Source organism: Bos mutus, chromosome 26, assembly GCF_027580195.1.
Source record: "Bos mutus isolate GX-2022 chromosome 26, NWIPB_WYAK_1.1, whole genome shotgun sequence".
Taxonomy (NCBI): Eukaryota; Metazoa; Chordata; class Mammalia; order Artiodactyla; family Bovidae; genus Bos; species Bos mutus.
The window spans coordinates 36,310,450-36,331,471 of NC_091642.1; the positions used below are offsets into that span (position 1 = coordinate 36,310,450).

Consider the following 21,022-nt stretch of genomic DNA (forward strand, 5'->3'; position numbering starts at 1 on the left):
TTTAAGAGTCATATTTTTGACTTATTGAAGAGTATACTTTGACAAGTCCAAAGAATTCTAGTATTTCTAGAATATAAAGATCATACTTTAAGGTATACAAGGCCTTCTTGGATTGTAATTTGCTTTTTTATTTATAGGTTTTATCTGTTTCCATATTAGCAGTTTTAAAGCACAAAGGTTCAAGAAGCACACTAATCTGTTGGTTACAGAGGAATATGATTCCCTCAGTGGGCAGAACAAACCTGAAGCCAAATGTCAGGTTGGTTTTCACCTTTTATTTACTCCTTCTCACCTTCCCACCTTGTCATAACTGACTGATAAAGCCCTTTAATCTGAATTTATTATTCCAGCTCTTTGTTTCAGATGGTAGGAAGTGTCTGATAGATTACAAAGTATGATTGATAGCAAGAGATTCTTCCAAGACCAATTGTTTTGAAATAGGTGATAGAGCTTTAACCTAGTGGATTTTGGAATGTAGTTCTTAGGCTTATCATGGACTTCTCTAAACTCTCCCTCTCCCTGCTTCTTCTCCCCATAAACACCCTTCAGCCAGAACAACTCCATTTATATGCTGAGATTCAGGTAAGGTTTCATTTGAATGATCAATTTCTTAGGAGATGTATTTAATCCAAAGAAATGAAGTATTAATCATGGTGGAGGCAATCATGGTGTTGTGGAAAGAGTCCTGAAGCCAGGACACATGATAAGTCTTTGCTTTGCCCTTTACACCTGTGTAATCTTGTACAGATGATTTCACAGGGTCTTGAGGTCCATATTTATAAACCTACCTTGCAAGAGAATTGTGTGATAAGAGAGATCACATAAAGTGATGTGTGATTGTGAAGGGTTGCTATGAACAGCTTTTCAAGCATTGCCAACATGCAATAGAAATGTTTGGGGATCACAGGAGGAGCCCCTAGAACTCCTCAGCTCATGCTAATTATAATATTAATTATATGGCCACTTAGTCATATGGTTATTGATTTTAACTTTAGTGTATGAACACTTTCTTCTTCATTACCTTAAATTTTCTTTTGCACCCATCTGATTCTCCAGTTTCTAATTGAAATTTGGAAGTTTCGTGAAAACTCGACAGGAGCAGTTTTTATGAAATGTTTACTCCAGTGGAGCAGATTGTGCTGCTCATCCGAGGCAGTTCTCAAACAAATTTAACTCTCAGCCCTGTAGCCTTCATACAGAAAGACAGGGAAGGCAAAAATGGAGCTGTGATGAATGGTGCCAACTGGACAGCCTTGTGCTTCTGACTCATTTCAGAACCATTATCATGTCAATAGAAGCATCCCCTTTATCCCCATATTTTTTTATAAGGGAATGCTATTAGTAGAGCAAGGTCCAGAGAGAAGCAGCCCATTAACACTGCGATCAGGCTTAAAGACAAAAAAAGCAGAAATGGACATCCAGAGATGCCTTGGTCACTGGATAAAAGGGAAAAAGTACCATTGGAAAGATGGAAAGGAAAAGTCTATGTACCTAAAGTAGGACTGATATCACACAGTAATAAATAGCTGTTACTTGCTAAACATTACTGTGTTCCTGACACTGTGCTTATAAATAAATTATCTTGTTTGATCCTCACAATTGCCCTATTAGTCAGGGTAGGCTAACTGCCACAACAAATAATCTCCAAATCTCAGTGACTTAATAAGGTAAAGACAAATTGATTACTCTTGTCCCCATCCTCTCCAGGACCTTGGAGTCCTTTTTTTTTTTTTCTCATTAACCTTTTATTTTTAACTTAGTTTTACAGTAAAGAGACAGAAAAGAAGCAAATCATTAAACAAATACCATAGCTGTCAATCTTAAATTTTAAATGAGGCTCTTGTTAAACAAAGCAGTAACACTACATCCTATAATTGCGTGTTTACTTGTATATACGAGAACTGTGTGCAAAGTGCTTTTCAAACTATAAAATAAGACTTTGAAATAGAATGCAAATGATTATCCCTAGGATTTAGTTATCTCCAACTGCTTGTAATGAATCACAACTGCTTACATTCTTACTCTGCATCTTATTTACTTATATACTAAGATACGACAAAAGGAGAAGGGGGCAGCAGAGGATGAGATGGTTAGATAGCATTGCTGACTCAATGGACCTGAATTTGAACAAACTCCAAGAGATGGGGAAGGACAAAGAAGCCTGGTGTGCTGCAGTCCATGGAGTCACAAAAAGTCGGACACAACCTAGCAACTGAACAACAATGACATACTAAGAGAAAAACCACTGTTTTCTGAAACCAGATTGATAGCTAATTTTTAAAAATAATTCCCAATCCACAGGTCTAAATTTTATTTTTACATATAATTCAGTTACAGGCTTCATTTTTTCCCCTAAATAAATAGTGGACAGCTTTTAAAAAGCAAATATTAGCAGATCTCTTTAGACAGACACATTTCAATCAAGATGGGGTGTTTAAAAATCAGTTTATATATGAGAAAAAAAGGAAAGAACAGTCTTCAAGAAAGCAAATTGTGTTCTTTAAAATATGGAATGTTTCCCGGATTTGCATACCACCGTTGTACAGGGCCATGCTAATCTTCTCTGTATCATTCCAGTGTTAGTATATGTGCTGCCGAAGTGAGCACGTGGAGTTCTGTATCCTGCAGCAGGTGAAAAGAGAGGGAGAGAGTGCACAGGGGAGGAGCCCATGGGAAGGTTCTTACAGTCAAGGCCTGGATGTAGAAGGTATCACTTCTGCCCGCATTCCATCAACCGGAACTCAGTCAGATGGCCCTACCTAACTGCAAGGGAGGCTGGGAAATGTCCACTAGGCATCCAACCAAGAAGGAAAGGAAACAAGCCTTAGTGAACACTAGCCTCTTCTGTAACAATTCATTGCTCCCATTTTACAGATGAAACTGAGTTTTGGACAAGTGAAGTAACTTGCCTAATAGCACATAGCAAGTGAGTGGTAGAACCTGGATAAGTTCTTGGTATGATACATTCTTGGTAGATCCCAAGAACATGACTGCTGCTCTGCAAGACCACAGAAGTGGTGGTGATAAATTCTGATTTCTTGCCCCAAGTCTAAAATGTGGTACAAATGGCATCTTTCCAGGGTATCTTTATATCCCAAAGAAAGAATGGCTACTTTTAAAAATGTTGACCCCTCTGTATTTCCCTATGTTCATCAATTTTAGACCCACCCAAAATGGCCTTGCCTTTCTATGACATCCCAGCTCCCTGCTCCTGAATAAATTCCATGGAAATTTCTTAGTTGAATGAAGTTTGCTTCATGAAATGTCCAGCTGAATGATGGTTGCTTGACGCCAAGATTACCCAGTACCTCACTGAGGAGAAGGCTCAGGCTGGTGCTGTGCTAATGGGGAGCAGTGTGAGGGGTAGATGCCTGGGCAGGCCCCTCACTGGGGAATCATCATGTATGTTGGACTCACAGATTTCAGGGCTGGCTGCTGGATTGGTGTCCACCATGAGGAGCCACTAGAGGAAAATGATTACAGAATGGGAAATAATACTTTGAATGGCAGGCTAAGTATGGCATCTTTGTCAAGCCTTTCATTGTGACAGAAGGAGACTTCCCTGACTATGGGTTGGATAAGATGTGACGCCCAAGGAAGGACACACCCCTGCCCCAGGTTCTGACCATCCATCAGCCCCTCCCTGTGTGTACCCATAACCCTCTTCCCTGACCCCATTTCTATTTTATTCACCTTTCCCTTGCCATTGTTTTTTGAGACCTGTGCATTCAACATGCCAGAAACCTGGGGTCAAAAACCTAGTCTGTCTTTAGTGATACTATTTGTTTTCCTAGTTTGTCCATCTCCACTTCCTCCTCCCCATCCTTGGGGTTCTGTTCAAGTGTTATCTCCTTGAACTCAAACTTGGAGATTTTAGGCTCTTCAGAGAAAATAGACTCAGGAAAGGGTTCTGGAAAAAGTATAAAGCGGATGCTGGTCCTGCTGATCCAATCACCAGGTACTGTGGACATGCCTTAGGGACAAGGTTGCTCTGTGTGTATGAGTGTGTGTAAACTGAAAGCTCTGTACCACACGCATGCTGTAACACCAGAAACACAGGTCTGTTTGATGCAGAGGGGTGGGCATGGACCCAGAGAAAGGCACCATCTCTCAACGCTCCCTAAGCATCTCTTAGGGATATCAGTAATTGTCTGTTTTGCTGTTGTAGCAATATCCAAAATGAACAGATGCTCGCTCTAGACAACTGACCTTTACTCCTTTACATTAATGTGAAGCAGTGCAGACAGCAGAGCCCCTTGGTACACTGACCCGACTTTCTGGTTTCTTCTTCTGTCAGGCAACATTAACTAATTAACAGTTAATAGGTTAAGTACTTTGGACTCTGTTCTCCTGGAGCTCTTGTCCTTATTCCGGCCTCAGAATCTCTCCTTTGTGGGCATCTGGCTTTGTTAGAGGGAATTCAAAAGCAGTTTAACATTTCCCCCTGAACAGAACAGCACAAATCAGTGCAGTTTAACATTTCCCCCTAAACAGAACAGCAGAAATCAGTGTAGAAAGAAGGAAATTGCTACTTTGAAACCTACAAATGGAAGGATGGCTGTCTTTGTTTCACATCTATTTTCCACATGTGAGAAGCAGTCAGCTTCACTGATTATGTACTGCTGAGGATGACCTTTCCATTTTTCTGTCTCGGAAACCTGTAATTTAATGTGAAGCATCTATTGGTGGGCTGATAGTACAAAGACTTCTCAGGATAATGTGCTTGATTTTCCCCCTTGAAATCAATTCATGTTTATTAAGTGTCTTTTATGGAAGTAGCATGGAACAAGGTGCTTCACATGCATTATCTCATTTAGTCTCATGTAAGCCTCTCAGTTGCCTCTGATGTAGCGTCATTAGCCAGCGTTTTCAGACAAGATAAAAGGGAACAAGGAAATGTTCGCTCAGGGCTCTGAAAGTGCTAAATCACTTCCAGGGGATGAATACACTTACTGTCTAGTTTCTATTTGATGGATTTCAATAAAGTTTTTTAATATTAATACCTATGTCACATTTGCATAATCCTTTCAACTTTTCAAAGCACTGTCGCCTCGTTCACATGTCATTTGATGCGCATGCTCTCCTGTGCTGATGATGGTAGAGAACTATTAGATGGCATCTTTTTTTTTTTTTTAGCCTAAATCTCTGCAGAGCAGCTTGCTTTGGTTGCCATAGCTAAGGTTCAGAATGAAACCAATAGAAATCTTGCTTTCAGAAATCGAATCCACATTTTCATTTACAGGGTCTCCCTGGGAGGGTGTGATCGGTACAGCAATGCACATTGGTCCTCGCCTACCAGAGCCGATTGCCCTGGTTACATATGCCGCCTAGATTTTAGAAATTTAAGTGTCTTTACTACCCTGTCCTTGTTGGGATCTTCCTTCCAGTTTGCCCCAGTTAATGACAGCCAAAAAGAAAGAAAGAAAGAAAAATAAGAAGGAAAAAAGAGGTTTGTGTGCTTGTGCAATGAGGTGCATTTATTCTAAAAAAATCCAGAATGCAGCCTAAATGAAGTAGGGAGGGGGTGCCAGCAGATGAAGCATAAGGCAGGTGCTTACTTTCTTGCTGCATCTGGTGCCAAGTATTTGGCATAATTTTTCCCTCATTTCTAATTATTGGCACTGGTGCTTACTTTACTTTTTAGCTGAAGCATCTGAGAAGAGTCTAGGAATTGCTCTGCCTCTCTTACTTATACAGGCAGTTTTCTGACAAATATTGTAAGTGAACACAATCCTGAGGTGTTTTTGTTTGTTTTGTTTTTGCCTCAGAATAACTCATGGATTATGGAAAGAGAGATTGGCAAGTTAACATGTTATTTGATTCTGCCCAAATTGCCATGGGTCTAATTTTTAATTTGTTTCCCAAGACTTGACTCAACCTTTCAGACTCACCTGTGATTTAGATTTCAGAATTGTAGGTCTGAGCCCATAGCTTCCTCAGGTGTTTTCTTTTAAAAAGTAGGTTGTTAAATACGCCAGTTGAGGTGGCACATCCCTTTTACTATTGGACTTTTCTTCGTTAGGTGATGAAGGGAAATATTGCAAAAATATTAGATGCAAGTTATTTGATGCCCTGTCATTCTGCAAATGTTTATGAAAGGGCCTCCCTGGAGACTGAGTGGGAAAGAATCCACTTGCCAATGCAAGAGACATGGGTTTGATCCCTGGTCTGGGAAGATCCCACATGCAACTATGACTGTGCTCCACAACTACTGAGCCTGTGCCCTAGAGCCCTGAGCCACAACTGCTGAGCCCACATGCTGCAAGTACGAAGCCTGCATGCCCTAGAGCCCATGTTCTGCAGTAAATGAAGCCACCTCAATGAGAAGCCCATGCACCGAAACCAGAGTCGCCCCTGCTCGCCACAACTTGAGAAAAGCTCTCGCAGCCACAAAGACCAAGCACAACCAAACCAAATAATAAATTAGAAAAAATGTTTATGAAGAGTGAACACTGTGTCAGAACCTCATGAAGAACAAACCATTGTTGCCCCAAACAATGCCAAGAACCACGAGGCATGCAAAGATAAGGTCTTTTCCTTTCGGCAGTTTTAGTCCCTAAGAAAAGTGAGACAAGAACAAGGAGCAACACAATGCAGCTCGGAGGGGAGGAACAGCAATACGATTAAGAAAAGCACGTGGATCTATCACTTCTGATGGCAGATATAGCATAAAGGAAAAAGGTCTTCATTCCCATGCCTTAAGGTAATTTAACTGAGTGGATGTGGTTCGATTACTGTATTTGAGGTGATATTTGATTTCTATGCATTTACCTGACCTTTACCCTTTATCTCCTTCTATTGACTCTAATCTATGTGTGAATACACACACACACACACATATATATATATACATATATAAATAATTGTATATATACATGGCTTCCCAAGTGGTGCTAGTAGTCAAGAACCCACCTGCCAATGCAAGAGACATAAGAGACACAATTTCGATCCCTGGGTCGGGAAGATCCCCTGGAGGTGAGCATGGCGACCTACTCCAATATTCTTGCCTGGAGAATTCCATGGACAGAGGTACCTGGCAGGCTACAGTCCAGGTGTCGCAAAGAGTAGATCGCGACTCCAGCCATTTAGTGCACAAAATAGCACTAGATTAAGAGATCACCTGGGGGCTTCCCAGGCGGCACTAGTGATAAAGAACCTGCCTGCCAATGCAGGAGATGCAGGAAACATGGGTTCGATCCCTGGGTCAGGAAGATCCCCTGGAGGAGGGCATGGCAACTCCAGTATTCTTGCCTGGAGAATCCCATGGACAGAGGAGCCTGGTGGGCTACTCCTAGTTTATAGGGTCACAAAGAGTCGGACATGACTAAAGTGACTTAGCATGCATGCAGACACATGTATTTGTGTGTGTATATATACAGAAAGATATATAGTACAATTTTGAACTGAAATTTTTTAAATTTTTGGAACTTTATTTCAGATTGCATTTCAGAAAGTAGGAATGAAAGAGGAGAGAAGAGTTGTAGTTCAGAGAGGGCATCAGGACACCTGGGTTCCAGTCTTGTTTCCACCTGGCTTACCTGTGTTCCCAGGGGGCTTAGCCTGGGTGACCCCCAAGATCCCTTTCAGTATAAATAGTCTACATGTGATGCCTCCCACCCCGTGCTGATGGGAGCAAAGGATACTGGAGGCCTGAGGGTGTATCAGAGTGCTGGAATTGAGACAGAAAGAGTGGTGTTTGGGTGAGACACTTCGGCCTCTCAGCTTCCTATTTAAATGCCACATCATTTGTAGAAAGCTGTTAAATTCAGAGCCACTCACTGTTTACGGGGGACTTGATTCCTTTTAGTTCCCAATGGGTATAGCACTGGCCCTGAAGAGTGTAGAGCATGGCCAAGCAAAAACATGTCTAAAAGACCAACACGCTGGCCGAAGTCTGTGCTGAGTGAGGTCCACAGATAAGCCTTGAATGCAATGAAGTGAGTTCTGAGGAGCAGCAGAAAGAAACTGGGGAAAGTGTGGCATGAGGGACAGCACGTCTCTCTGTGGTTCTCTCCTATCTCATTTCACAGACAGGAACAGGCCCAGGCCCTAATCGGCCCCTCGCACAGAGGTTGCTGCTGGCCCCCCAATAACCCTCTCCCTTCAGACTCTTCCTGTCCTGTTCACACATCACTGTCCTCCCTCAAACACTCCACTCACCCTGTGTGGTGATTTATTACGAGTCCCTGTTACCTGTAGCATCTCATCTCAACATGGGGTTCTGGGTCCTTCATCCAGGAAGCATGGTATTAAAACAGGTGACCTTGCCTTAGCCTTGGCCTTTGCAGCATTAAAGCTGTGCTATTATTGTTGTTTAATGTCTAAGTTGAGTCCAACTCTTTTGTGACCCTATAGCCTACAGCCCGCCAGGCTCCTCTGTCCATGGGATTTCCCAGGCAAGAATACTGGAGTGGGTTGCCATTTCCCTCTCCAGGGGATCTTCCTGACCCAGGGATCAAATTTGCATCTCCTGCATTGGCAGGTGAATTCTTTACCACTGAGCCACCAGGGAAGCCCTGGCTTTTCACAAAATGTTAAACTTCCCTTGCCTTTATTTTCCTTATCTCTAAGATGACTGGGGACTGAGGTCTCCAACTGTAAATGATCTCTTGGAACTGCTGATCTAACATGACGGCCCTGGTCTCACACTACCTTGGAGTGCCCAGATTCTAATATGTTGGCCCACAGTCCTAGGGGCATCTGTAATCTTGGCGGGTCTTGGGTCCCAGGTTTTGGTTTGGGAGATGTCATCGTGCTGGTTTTCAAAGCCATCTTCTGGTATCCTCCATAGCATTTCTCTGCTCCAAACAAGTCCGTGGTCTCAGGAGCTCTGAATAAGCGTAAATGCTCCCATCCTGTCTGCTCTGGCTCTGTGCCACTGCCACCGCCAGAAAGCTGCTCGTGGTCCCCTACACTACCCCACAGCAGTCAATTTCCAGATTAAAGCCCAGCTAATCCAGACACCCCTCACTGGGTACCTACATCTAACAACAGCCCTTCCTTTCCATGAGGGCAAGTCTAATAGCCATAGCCATGGCCTCAGGGGCCTTTGGTAATCTGTGGATTTAAAACTTCCAGTCATTCCCCCGAGTGCCTTTTTTCAAACATAACTGTCGTTGTGCAGCCATTCAGCATTGTATCATGGATCTTTTCTCTCATTGTCTCATAGTCTTCACAAAGTGTTAATGAATGCCTTGGGACTCTGCTAACTTTTCCCCTATTATTGCTGGGCAAATGCTTAGTCTTTCAATATCATAAATATCTCAGTGTGTGTGTGCGTGTGTGCTCCAGTCATGCCCAACTCTTTGCAACCCTATGGACTGTAGCCTGCCAGGCTCCTCTGTCCATACACCCTGCTCTTTGAATACTTTGCGTTATTTTCCTAGTCCACTCAGATGCATTGTCATTGTAAAACCTAAACTTCTTTGTGGCGTCTTGTAGTTTGGCAGTCCTTGTGTGTACGTCTGACTCTTGTGCATTCACCTACATCAGGTGTCCAGACCTCCTTCTCCGTGCCTTCAGCCTCCACTAAGTCCCCTCACCGCCCTTACCGCTCAGCAAGTGGTCTTGCCTAAGGCACTACGTAGTTCTGTCTCAGACATCTCTGCCTTTTCAGCTATGCCCTGATTCAGTGGTTCTCAAACTCCAGGTGCACTGAACTGCCTAGAAGACTTATAAAGACGCAGATTGCTGGCCCCGCCCTGAGTTTCTGACACAGTAGGTCTGTGTGGAGTGGAGAAGGAAAGTTGCATTTCTAATAAACTGTGGTGGTCCTGATGCTGCTGGACCACGGTCCACACTCTGTAAACTCCTGCTTGGATTCTTTCCTCATGTTTCAGGTGAAATGGGTTAGCTTCTCTAACTTGTATTCCCTGCCTCCCACCCCACTCCCCCCGACTACCTGCCCTCTGAACCATCTTCCCATCTTCTCCCGGACTAGCTCCTACTCTCAATCTCTTTTCTTCTAGTGCTTTCAATCTGCACCATTGAAACTTCCCTTACTCCATCCTTTAAGAACCCTCCCATCACTGCTATTTTAGTAATACCTTTCTCTTACCATTACCCAGTTCTAACTAGCAACCCAAATGTCTTTCCTCCTGTTGCAAATTTTTCCTGAGCTTGAACCTGATCTTCATTCATTGCTTCTACTTCTTATCCATGTATTTCCTTTCTAATTCCCAGAAATTTCCCGAGCTGCTCTGTGGAAGCTATCTGGAAATTTTAAAATTACCCTTCTCCCCAAATCAAGTGACCTTTCTTTATTAAATAATAATGGCAGTTAATGTTCATTGAATTCCACCTGTGTTCCAGGCATTGTACTAAGCACTGCATCAGCGTATATATACATATATATATATATATATATATATATACACATATGTATATACAGGTATATTGGAGAAGGCAATGGTACCCCACTCCAGTACTCTTGCCTGGAAAATCCCATGGATCGAGGAGCCTGGAAGGCTGCAGTCCATGGGGTCACTGAGGGTCGGACACAACTGAGCGACTTCACTTTCACTTTTCACTTTCATGCCTTGGAGAAGGAAATGGCAACCCACTCCAGTGTTCTTGCCTGGAGAATCCCAAGGACGGGGGAGCCTGGTGGGCTGCCGTCTATGGGGTCGCACAGAGTTGGACACAACTGAAGCGACTTAGCAGCAGCAGCAGCAGCAGCATACAGGTATATAATCTCACGTGAAGATTATCCTTATATCAATTCTATGTAGAAAGTATTATTAGAGAGTTTAAAAAGTTACGGCTCATAGAAGTTAAATAATTTGCCCAACAGTTTAAGTGAAAGAACCAGAATCAGACCCAGCTCTAATTCCACATCCCACATGCTTAAACACGACCCTGGAAAATACATCAGAATCTCTGAGCACCTAAAAGAATGACAATTACTAGCTCCAGTGACAGAGGTTCAGGTATGGCTGAGGCCTAGGAATCTGAATTTGTAATAACACACCCCCACCCCGCCACCCCACATGGTTCTGAGGTGGGTATTCCGAGTGACAGATACATTTTGAGATGCAGTCCCTCTGTATTGACATAATTGGCCACTTCCTTTCTTTAAACACTTCCCTCAGTTGCTATGATACAACATTTTTCTCTGGCTCTGTGGGCTCTTGAGTCTGCCTTTCTCCGTCTCCTGCCCAGATCAATGCCCCAACTCTGCCCTCCGCCTTCTCCTCCCTCTCCTGACTGTCCCTGTGAGCCCGTCCACTCGCAGCACTCAACTCGGGCAGATGGTTCCCAGCCTTGCCCTTCTCGTGCCAGCATCCTGGTGAGAGTCATAGAGCAGCAGGACATGATTTTGGGACATGATGAACTGTGGCACAGACCGTGGACAAATGAGTGGGGCCGGTGACATTCACTATGGTGCCGCATCGGCCCACATCACCTTGGTCTTTCCTCTTGCCTCAAAGATCCCTATCCTTTAAAGCTTTCTAATCAAACCAGTTCAGCAAAAGAGCTGATTATTTTACACAGTTACACTAATATTTTAATTCTCCCACTCATTTGCATTTTTAAAGCCTTTTTTTTCTCTTTTTGTTTAACTTGGCTTTAACTGATGTTTGCATGATGAAGACATTTCAAGCTTCACTTAGCAGATAGGGGGGATTTAGATGGAAACTGGGACCTAAGAGGAAGGGAAGAGGGCCGCCTTCTCTTTGCCTTGAAATTGTTTGAACCTGAGACTCAAAGGCAGCTGAAAACACCACTGGAATGGCAGGCCTTGTCCTTCTTGCCTCCTGTGTACCTAGGCAGGTGAAAGTGAAAGTCACTCAGTTGTGTCCGACTCTTTGTGACCCCATGGACTATTCAGTCCATGGAATTCTCTAGGCCAGAATAATGGAGTGGGTAGCCTTTCCCTTCTCCAGGGGATCTTTCCAACCCAGGGATCGAACCCAGGTCTCCCACATTGCAGGCAGATTCTTCACCAGCAGAGCCACAAGGGAAGCCCAAGGGGTGAACAGTAATTGCAGCTGCTGCAGACCTGTCCCTAGAAGAGCAGAGGGTATTTGGCTAGCTTTCTGCCACACTCCACACTCGGAATGGTTGACTTCTCTTCATCTTTCAAGTCTCAGCTTAAATGTTCTCTTCTGAGAAACTAGTCCTGACTCCCTCATTACTTATATAGGCCCTTCTGGGTGATTCTCTGTGTTGGAAGCTGTTTCCCTTCATTGCATTTATCACAGTTTGTAATTATTGTACTTATTTATTTACTTGCTCTTCCTGTCCCCATTTGGACAGTAAACCTCAAGAGGATAGAGACCAGTTGGCCTTGTTCCTCACTATGCTTGTAGCATAATGCAGGCTCACAATAAATATTCAGGTTTGTAGCCAGAGTGGCTGGATAGCTACACCTCCACCACCTGGCACTTAGTGATTAATTCTTTACCTGAGCTAACTGCCCCCAGTAGCTATCCCAGTGCTGAAAGACTTCAGACAGTTGGAGAACAGCTGGTTCACCTCACTGCTAGGATAACAATGTAGGGTGGCCTGGAGGTGGCATTAGGAAAATTTATGAAAGACTTTGAAAAAGGCAAAATGAATTACTAGGTGTCCTGTCTAGCACCCAATCAACTTATGAGACTTTCAATGTCTTTGAGCTATTTTATACAACTTTTAAAGTCATATAAAACTGATAGCAATACAAATGATTCCTGTCAGTAGTAATGTGAATGAATTTTGTCGGGTGGAGGTACAACTGATTATTGCCCTGTGGATATTGATCAGGTTTGCATCCATGTGTAAATTTATATTAATTTTCCTGATTGCCTATATATGTGTTCTTTGCATTCTCCTTTGATCTGGGGGGGGTAACATTTTGCTTATTGCCTCATGACTTAGGTAAGTAAAATCTCTGATGTGTGTTCATTTTATATTTGTACAAGAGTCATGATTTTAGCCTTTAAAAATATCTTTTTCAATTGAATTTTAAGAAAAGCAAGAACTATCAGGCATCAAAAAATGCTATCAAGAAAGTGAAAAACAACCTATATGATGGGAGAAAAAATTTTCAAATCATTTATCTGAAAAAAGATGAATATCTGGAATCTATAAAGAACTGAAACTCAACAACAACAACAACAACAAAACACCCAATTCAAAAAATAGGCAATGGACTTGAATAGACAGTTCTTCAAAGAAGATATAGAATGATGAATGCACATGATATGATGCTTGACATTATTAGTCATTAGGGAAATCAAATCAGAACTATAATAGATACCACTTCACACCTACTAAGATGGCTATAAATAAAAAAGAAAAGAAGAAGAGGGGGAAATAACAAGTGTTGGTGAGGATGTGGAGAAGGTAGGAATATTAAATGGTAGCTATTGTGGAAAACAGATGGTGATTTCTTAAAGATTAAACATAGAATTCCCATATGACCCAACAATTCTGCTCTTAGGTATGTATCAAAAGAATGCAAACAGGGACTCAAACAAATATTTGTATACCAGTGTTTATAGCATTATTATTGACAATAGCCAAAAGGTAGAAACAACCCAAGTGTCTGTCAACAGATGAATGGATAAACCAAATGTGATATAGATCAATAGATAATGATGAATATTATTAAGCCATTAAGAAGCTATAAACTGGGGCACATGAGCATGTAGATGGTCCTCTGAGCCATGGAAATGACTGATACCATAAGGAGAAAGGAACACCAAGCCCCAACCCTGCAGAAAATCAGATCCTGAGAAGATATAGAGTGAGAAAGAAAAACTGAGTGTGGTATCATGGAAACCAAGGCAGATAGCAACCTTGCTCCTGATGTCTAGCAGCTCACTGTCCAGTGACTTGGGGGCGCTTCAGTGACGGCTTAATTCTTGTCCTGTGAGAGGGCATCATCCACTAGATAGTACTTCTGTTCATAAACAACATTTTCAACAGCACACTTTATTGTCAGAAACTGTGCAAGATAACACAGGATGCACAATGACATGGTCAAACAAAAAACAAATCTGGACTTAGTTGGGAGAAACTTTTATTCAAAAATATTTTGCCAGGAGGGAAAGGGACTATTGTGATAGGGAAGGACTTGGTCTTGTTTTAATAGAGGGGCATGAACAGGGCTAGAGAGAAGCAAATGTGGGAAACTGGAGTGGAAGGGTGGCATGATCAGACATTAGATCAGAGAAAATTTACGCTGAAGCCAGTCTGTTCTCTGTGTGCTGCCTCAGACTGAGGGTGGGCCAAAGTTCAGGGGCTTGGAGGAAGGAAAGAAGCTGAACTGAAGTTTGGTTAACAAGCATCTTGATCCAATTGATCAGTGGGGGTGAGCAGTTCAACTCATCATTTATGAGACAATGGGAATTTGGAGGGTCTGTGTGTAGCTTTGTCATAGGTTAAACAGGGGGCATCTAAGCCTTATCTAAGTCATATGGGAAAGAGTGGTTCTTTGCAGCAAGCTGTTTTCCATATCATAAAAACTGGGGAATTCCTTTAATTGGCACTGTTTTCCAGGAGCAAAGGGCTCAGGTAAAATTCAGCATCGTCACTAAGCACTGGGATGTGAGTTCCATGTGCCCAGTCTGGGTGACACCTGGGGCTTCTCAGTTGGTATATATGTTTCTGTGCAGGGATGTGTAGATCACCCCTTGGTGTGACTAGGCTGTGAGCCTCCTTCCCAAAGTGTTCCAAAGGCTTTTGATTCCTTTCTTGAAGGAGTGTCCATGCATGACTTACCAAGAGCCTGTTTTATTACCAAGAGATTCATCCAAGACAGACTCAGAACCTCTGCTTCCAAACTACCACCTCCAAAATGCAGTCCTCAGGTGTATGGATTAGTCCTTGGAAATCTACATCCCATGGGCTGCATTCAGCTCACAGAAGTGCTTTGGTCCAAAGTGTGTTTGCTTTGATTTTTAAACATGAATTAGATGCCAGTGTTAAAACTCAGAATACTGAATCTAAAAATTCAGCTTGTTAACTTTTCTAGAAAAATGGATTGCCCTAGCAATTCTGGCCTACATTTCTATTTTATGCTTCCTGTACTATTGAAAAAATTCCTGACAATAAAGTGTGCCATTGAGAAAGTTCTATTTATGGATCCCAGTATTACTTGAGTGCTCTTGCTTTTTATGTGGCCCAAGTAAGGAGAGGCATGAGCCCCCCCATCTGCTGTTTACCGCTGTGTCTCAGAACCTAGTCATTTAGGTTATCTCTCTGTCTATAAGTATTTCATTTCCTACAACCAATTATCACCTTTAGTATCAGGAGAGCTAAAAGTAAAAGGGGTTTTACTTTCAGAAAATACGTTAATTAAGACATTATTTAGGAAAATTGCTTACTATTTACATCCAGTTGCCTGACAACATAATGATGATAGGGTGTATCCTTAAATACACAACAGACGTAATTTCCTGGATGTTTCGCTTGACTATACAACATGCCCTGTACACATTTAACTTGTATTCATGAATTGTGAAATCATGTGATATGTATTCTTATGAAACCCTGTACATATGTACTTAAATATAACTTTCTCCTGGTAATCTATCTCATCAATTTAGTGTTTAGGCCAGCCAGAAGAATTTACAAGGGTAGGGGTTTTCTTTCCCTCTCTATAGCCTCAGTGAGTGGGGGGATTATGTTTCCCATGACTGTAGGCCCAGTCAGCCCTTGAAGAAGGATCCAGAGTTACAGCAGCCATCAGCTTTCATTATTATAATGAGTCTCCCCACTTTGCAATTTCCTGAATGAGACCTGAAATCTTGATACCAACAGATATTATATGACAAAACATAAATCCATCAATTTTCCAGTGACATTAATATCCCTGGTCTCTGCTTCTCATCTCATTGACTTGGTAAGTGTCTCCCTATCTCTTAATCAGAAGGCTCCTTATCCACCACTACCTCGGAGAGGGGTTTTATAGACATCCTGTCTCTGTTCTTGCCTCCTGGGAGCAGGCCTAAAAATGACAATCAATTCATTTGGCTAAGCGGTATGTTGCTGTCTTTCCACTCTGCTTCCCATTGTCCATCCAGCCACAGTATTCGTGCTCCGGTTGCCTCTTCCAGGCACTTTCACAAGTGAGTGGCTGACCTTTGACTGTATTGCAAAGAGAAGTATTAGATTGGGTCTCAGTTCATGGGCTGAGTTGTACGTCGGAGGTTGCAGAGTTGCCTTCTGCCAGATCCTGGCTTATAAATGTACAGGAAGTACAGCTGACTGTGCCAAGAGTTCAAGGCCTGGGCACTCTCAGTCCTTTGGGTGCTGACTAGAGTCTTTCTCAGCACTTACAGAGCTCCCTGTCTGTCTCCATCTCTATGCCTACAGGAAATTCATCTCTGACTACACAAGCATTTATGTGGTGTGAATTCTGAGACCCCAGGAAATCCCATCTATCTACTCCCCAGCCTGTTCTGCCATGCCTGAAATCACTTTAATTGCCAAAATTTCCATTGATCAATTAAAGTTTTACAAACCTCTGAGAACAGTTAAATTTTGTAAATATAAACTCTTTATTGAAGCATAACTTGCAAACATAAAAGTACACAAGTCATAGGTAGAAATGAACCACTCGTGCAGTGAATGCCAGGGGCAGGAAACAGAATATTAATATTGCCATTTCCCCAAAAGTCCCCTCCCACTACGCCTTGTGGCTGCTTCCAGTCACCTCCTGTATGCCCAACCAGGGGAATCATTATTCTAACTTGGAACAGACAGATTACTTTTGACCTTATTTTTTGTATGAATAGGATTGTGCGATAGGTATTCTTTTGCATACACAAAGCTTCTTTTGTTCAGCATCACATGGATGAGATTCATCTATGCTGCTGCAGATAGCTGTCATTTACTTGTTTTTGTTGCTGTATAGTATTCCAAGGTGTGAATATGTTGCAATTTATTTAATTATTCTAATCCTGCTGACCGTTTGGGTTGCTTACAGTTTTTTACTTATAAGTAGTGCTGGTGCTTTCTAAGCCAGGTGCTTTGATGAATATATGTACATTTTTCTTTTGAAAGTACACTGAGGAGTGGAACATATGAGACATAGGACATATACATTTGGCATTAGTACATACTATCAAACATATTTTCCAAGGTGATTGTACCAATTTACATTCCCACAACAGCATAAAATTATTGTAGTCATACCATATCTCCATCAGTACTAGATCTGTCATCTCCAGTTAGTTACTCTCTTCAGTGTGTAATGGTGTGCATTGTTTTCTTAATTTTCATTTCTCTGATAACCAGTGAGAACGAGCACTTCATTGTATGTGCACTGGCAATTCAGGAGTCTTGAACTGTCTGTTCAAGCCTTTAGCTAGCTTTTCTATTGTTTTTTTTCCCCTTATTTTTCAAGTTCTTCATATAATTTGATAGTGTGTCTACTGCATTATATTCTCTCATTCTGTGACTTAACTTTTCACTTTTTAATAAAGTGTTTTAAATGAACAGAAGCCTATTCTTTATTTTTGTACTTTGTGGTTAGCCCTTTGTATATCTTACGTAAGAAAATCTCTCCTGCCCTAAGGAAGAGATCCTGGAATATTATGAAGAGGTTTTCCTATGTTATTTTTGAAGGCGACTAATATGTGTGGTGTGAATCAAGTTAGGAATGAGGGTGGTTTTTTTTTTTTTACCATAGTATTAAATTTGCTCAGAACTATTTACTAAGAAGTTCATACGTAAACCTATGCCATTAATCATGATATTATATAAATGTGGATCTGTTTCTAGGCCATACTCCAGAAGCAGTTGATTGTTAAATCACAAGAATTTCCTCAGGAACTTCCCTGATGGTCCAGTGGTTAAGACTACATGCTTCCAAAGCACGGGGTGCGGATTTGATCACTGGCTTTCCTGATAGCTCAGCTGGTATAGAATACAACTGCAATGTGGGAGACCTGGGTTTGATCCCTGGCTTGAGAAGATCCCCTGAAGAAGAGAACAGCTACCCCTTCCAGTATCCTGGCCTGGAGAATTCCATGGACTGTATAGTCCATGGGGTTGCAAAGAGTTGGACACGATTGAGCGACTTTCACTTCACTTTAGGGAGCTAAGATCCCACATGCAGCCAATAAGTTAAAAAAAATAATAATTTCCTCAATAAATGCTACTTTCCTCAAGTAAAACATTTATTATATTCTTAATATGAAGTATGCATCATTCTGGGCATTTTAGCTGCCTTGTTTCAAACCTCATAACCCACTATGAGATAGGTAGTACTATTATTTACATTTTGTAGGTGAGGAAATTAAGACTTAATTAAAAACTTGCCCAAGATCTCCTGGGCCTTCCTGGTGGACCAGTGGTAAAAGAATCCACCTGCCAATGCCGGAGATGCATATTTGATCCTTGAGTTGGGAAGATCCCCTGGAGAAGGAAATGGCAACCCACTCCAGTATTCTTGCCTGGGAAATCCCATGAACACAGAAGCCTGGAGGGCTACAGTCCGTGTGGTCACAAAAGAGTCGGACACGACTGAGCAACTAAACAACAGCAACAACCAAGATTTCCTAGCTAGAAAGTGACAGAAACCTGACTTGATTGTGGGTCTGGCTGACTTTGAAGTGGAGCTCTTTACTATACTCTTTCTCAAAGCAGCATTCCCACTACCCCACCCCACCGTCAGGCATTGGGAGTGGCAGGGAATAAGGGTGTGTGTGTAGGGGAGAAGGGTGATGGAGTGGAGTGGGGACCAACTTCCCTCACCCCCACCACATACCTATTGTAGTATTTTTTGCTTTGAGTTATACAACATTGGTGTCCATATAAATTTTCATATTCATTAAAACAGTATATTTTATAGATTGGAAACCATAGGTTCATGCCATTTACCAGGCACTTCATATTGATAGACTATTTTGTTGTTATTTTTCTATATACTCTTTCTTTGTTACTATTCATCCTTGGAGAGTAAGGAGTGACTTTTACATATTTGTAACCCTGATGACTAGGACAGTGCTCTGTCCAAAGCAGACACATGATAAATATTTGTTGTTTTTTCAGTTGTTGAGTTGTAATTGCTAACTTGAGATTTCCTGATCAGGTAGGTTGTCTCTCCTCTATTAGTTGGTTTTGGTTCATATTATGTGATCTATCCCTAACATACATTTTCTATTTTCTCTCTTTCAATAACTGCTGCCTCAAACAGAGAAATGCAAATCTTTGGCTGAATGATCTGGTAACAACAGATCTGAAATTCTTCAAATGTTAGAACCAGAAGCTATTTCTCATGCAATTAGTGAGTTAAAAAAGAGAGAGAGAAAGACAGATTTTGATAGAGAGAGACAGAGAAAACCGGGTCTTGTAGAGAAATAAGTATTCCCAGTTGTAGCCTCTCACCAGGCCTGTGGCTCTGAGTTTTGTGCTTTTATTTTTTAGGTGCAAAATGGGGCTAATAATACTGCATGCAGCACAGGTTGTTGTAAGAGTAAAATGAAGCAACAGACAAAAAAACACTAAGAATGGTAGAAAATGCTATTAAAGATCAAATACTGGTAGAAAGTAAATTGAATACCAGGTAGTGCTAGGGGTAAAAAACCTACCTGCCAATGCAGGAGACATAAGAAATGTGGGTTCCATCCCTGGGTCTGGAAGATCTCCTGGAGGAGGGCATGCAACCCACTCCAGTATTCTTGCCTGTAGAAGCCCATAGACAGAGGAGCCTGGGGCGCTTCAGTCCATAGGGTTGCACAGAGACCAACTCGACTGAAGCAACTTAGCAAGCACACACAGATGTGTTTGGTTTTATCAATAATAAATAAAAGAACTGAGTAGATACTTCAGATATTTACTAAAAAAGGAACTTATTGACAAAATAATTCAATATGGTTTAATGTTAAATCATGAATCTTCCTCTTGTTTTAAATATTTTAAACTTTATTTTTAATTGGAGGATAATTGCTTTACAACGTCTACTGGTTTCTGCCGTACCGCTTTAAATATTTTAATAAACGTTTTATTGAAGTTTAATCCGATTGAATTTTGAAATTGAATTTACAATAATTTAACTTACAGATTTTTAAGATCATATTCATTGCATGTGTAAAGCAGGATGAATCTGTAATTTACTGTCAGGGATAGATGTGGCTTGAACGGATAGATATTGTTATCTACCATTTAGTTCAAAAGATGTAAAGTGGTGAGTGTTATGTGCTAAGGTTTTTGCTATAATGAGCCCCTCGTGAAAGTCAGTGGCATGCCAGTTCAGTTTTCAACAAATACCTAATTAACGCGCGTAATTTCCAAGGAACCGTGTTGGGTACCAAGGAGGAAGCACAGATGAATAGCATGAGCCGGAGCGGGGATAAGACACGAACCCAGTAACTAAGCTGCAAAAACAGAATGGGGCATCATAATTTAGAAAAGGTAAAACACAGGAATACACGGCAGAGCTTAAAATGTTTCCCGTCTGCATTTTTTCTTTTCTTTCTTTTTAAAGTAACTATTTAGATCCCCTTTCACCTGTGCCAAGTCACTTGTCTGCAGAGAATTTGCGAGCCTGTGAAATCGGCCCTACCCACTCTTTCTTCTTTCTCTCCTGGCATATTCGATGAGCTCCTCTGCCATCAGGACTACATTTGGAATGGCATCTACTGTGTGGGTGGTGAAGCGATGAAAAGCTATTTTTGTTCTAATTATGAGAACCGTTTTGGGGCGGGGGGGGGGGGTGGCGGAGAAGGCAGATCGGAGACTGAGACGCTCAGCGAGGGTGCTGAGAGGAGGCGTTACTAAGGTTACTAGAAAGAGGACGGCAAGTGATATTCAGGAAGAGTTTTTTTTCCTACAAGGAAACAAATTTTCAAACGAGGGGCGTGGGCTTAGTGTGAGCAGTGCCACGCGATATTAGATGCTGGGCTCCCGAGAGGAAAATGAAAGAAAGCCCAGGAGAAAAAAAAAAAAAACGATTTCTGCCACTTCGGGGAAGCCGGAAGCCTCTGCCTTCCCTCCCGGCCCTGTTCTTCCAGTCCCTTTGTTTCCCGGGGCTGTTCTAGCTGTAGCACAAGGTCTGCGCGCCGGGTACGGTGTCATTTAAGTGAAACAC

General features: G+C 41.9%; 1 non-coding gene across 1 annotated transcript; it reads right to left on the minus strand.

Moving 5' to 3' along the window:
- Positions 1–2,501: 2,501 nt before the first annotated feature.
- Positions 2,502–2,607, minus strand: LOC138985864 (U6 spliceosomal RNA). The gene has a single exon (XR_011462830.1). It is a non-coding gene; the product is annotated as a U6 spliceosomal RNA (small nuclear RNA).
- Between the last annotated feature and the right edge of the window lie 18,415 nt (positions 2,608–21,022).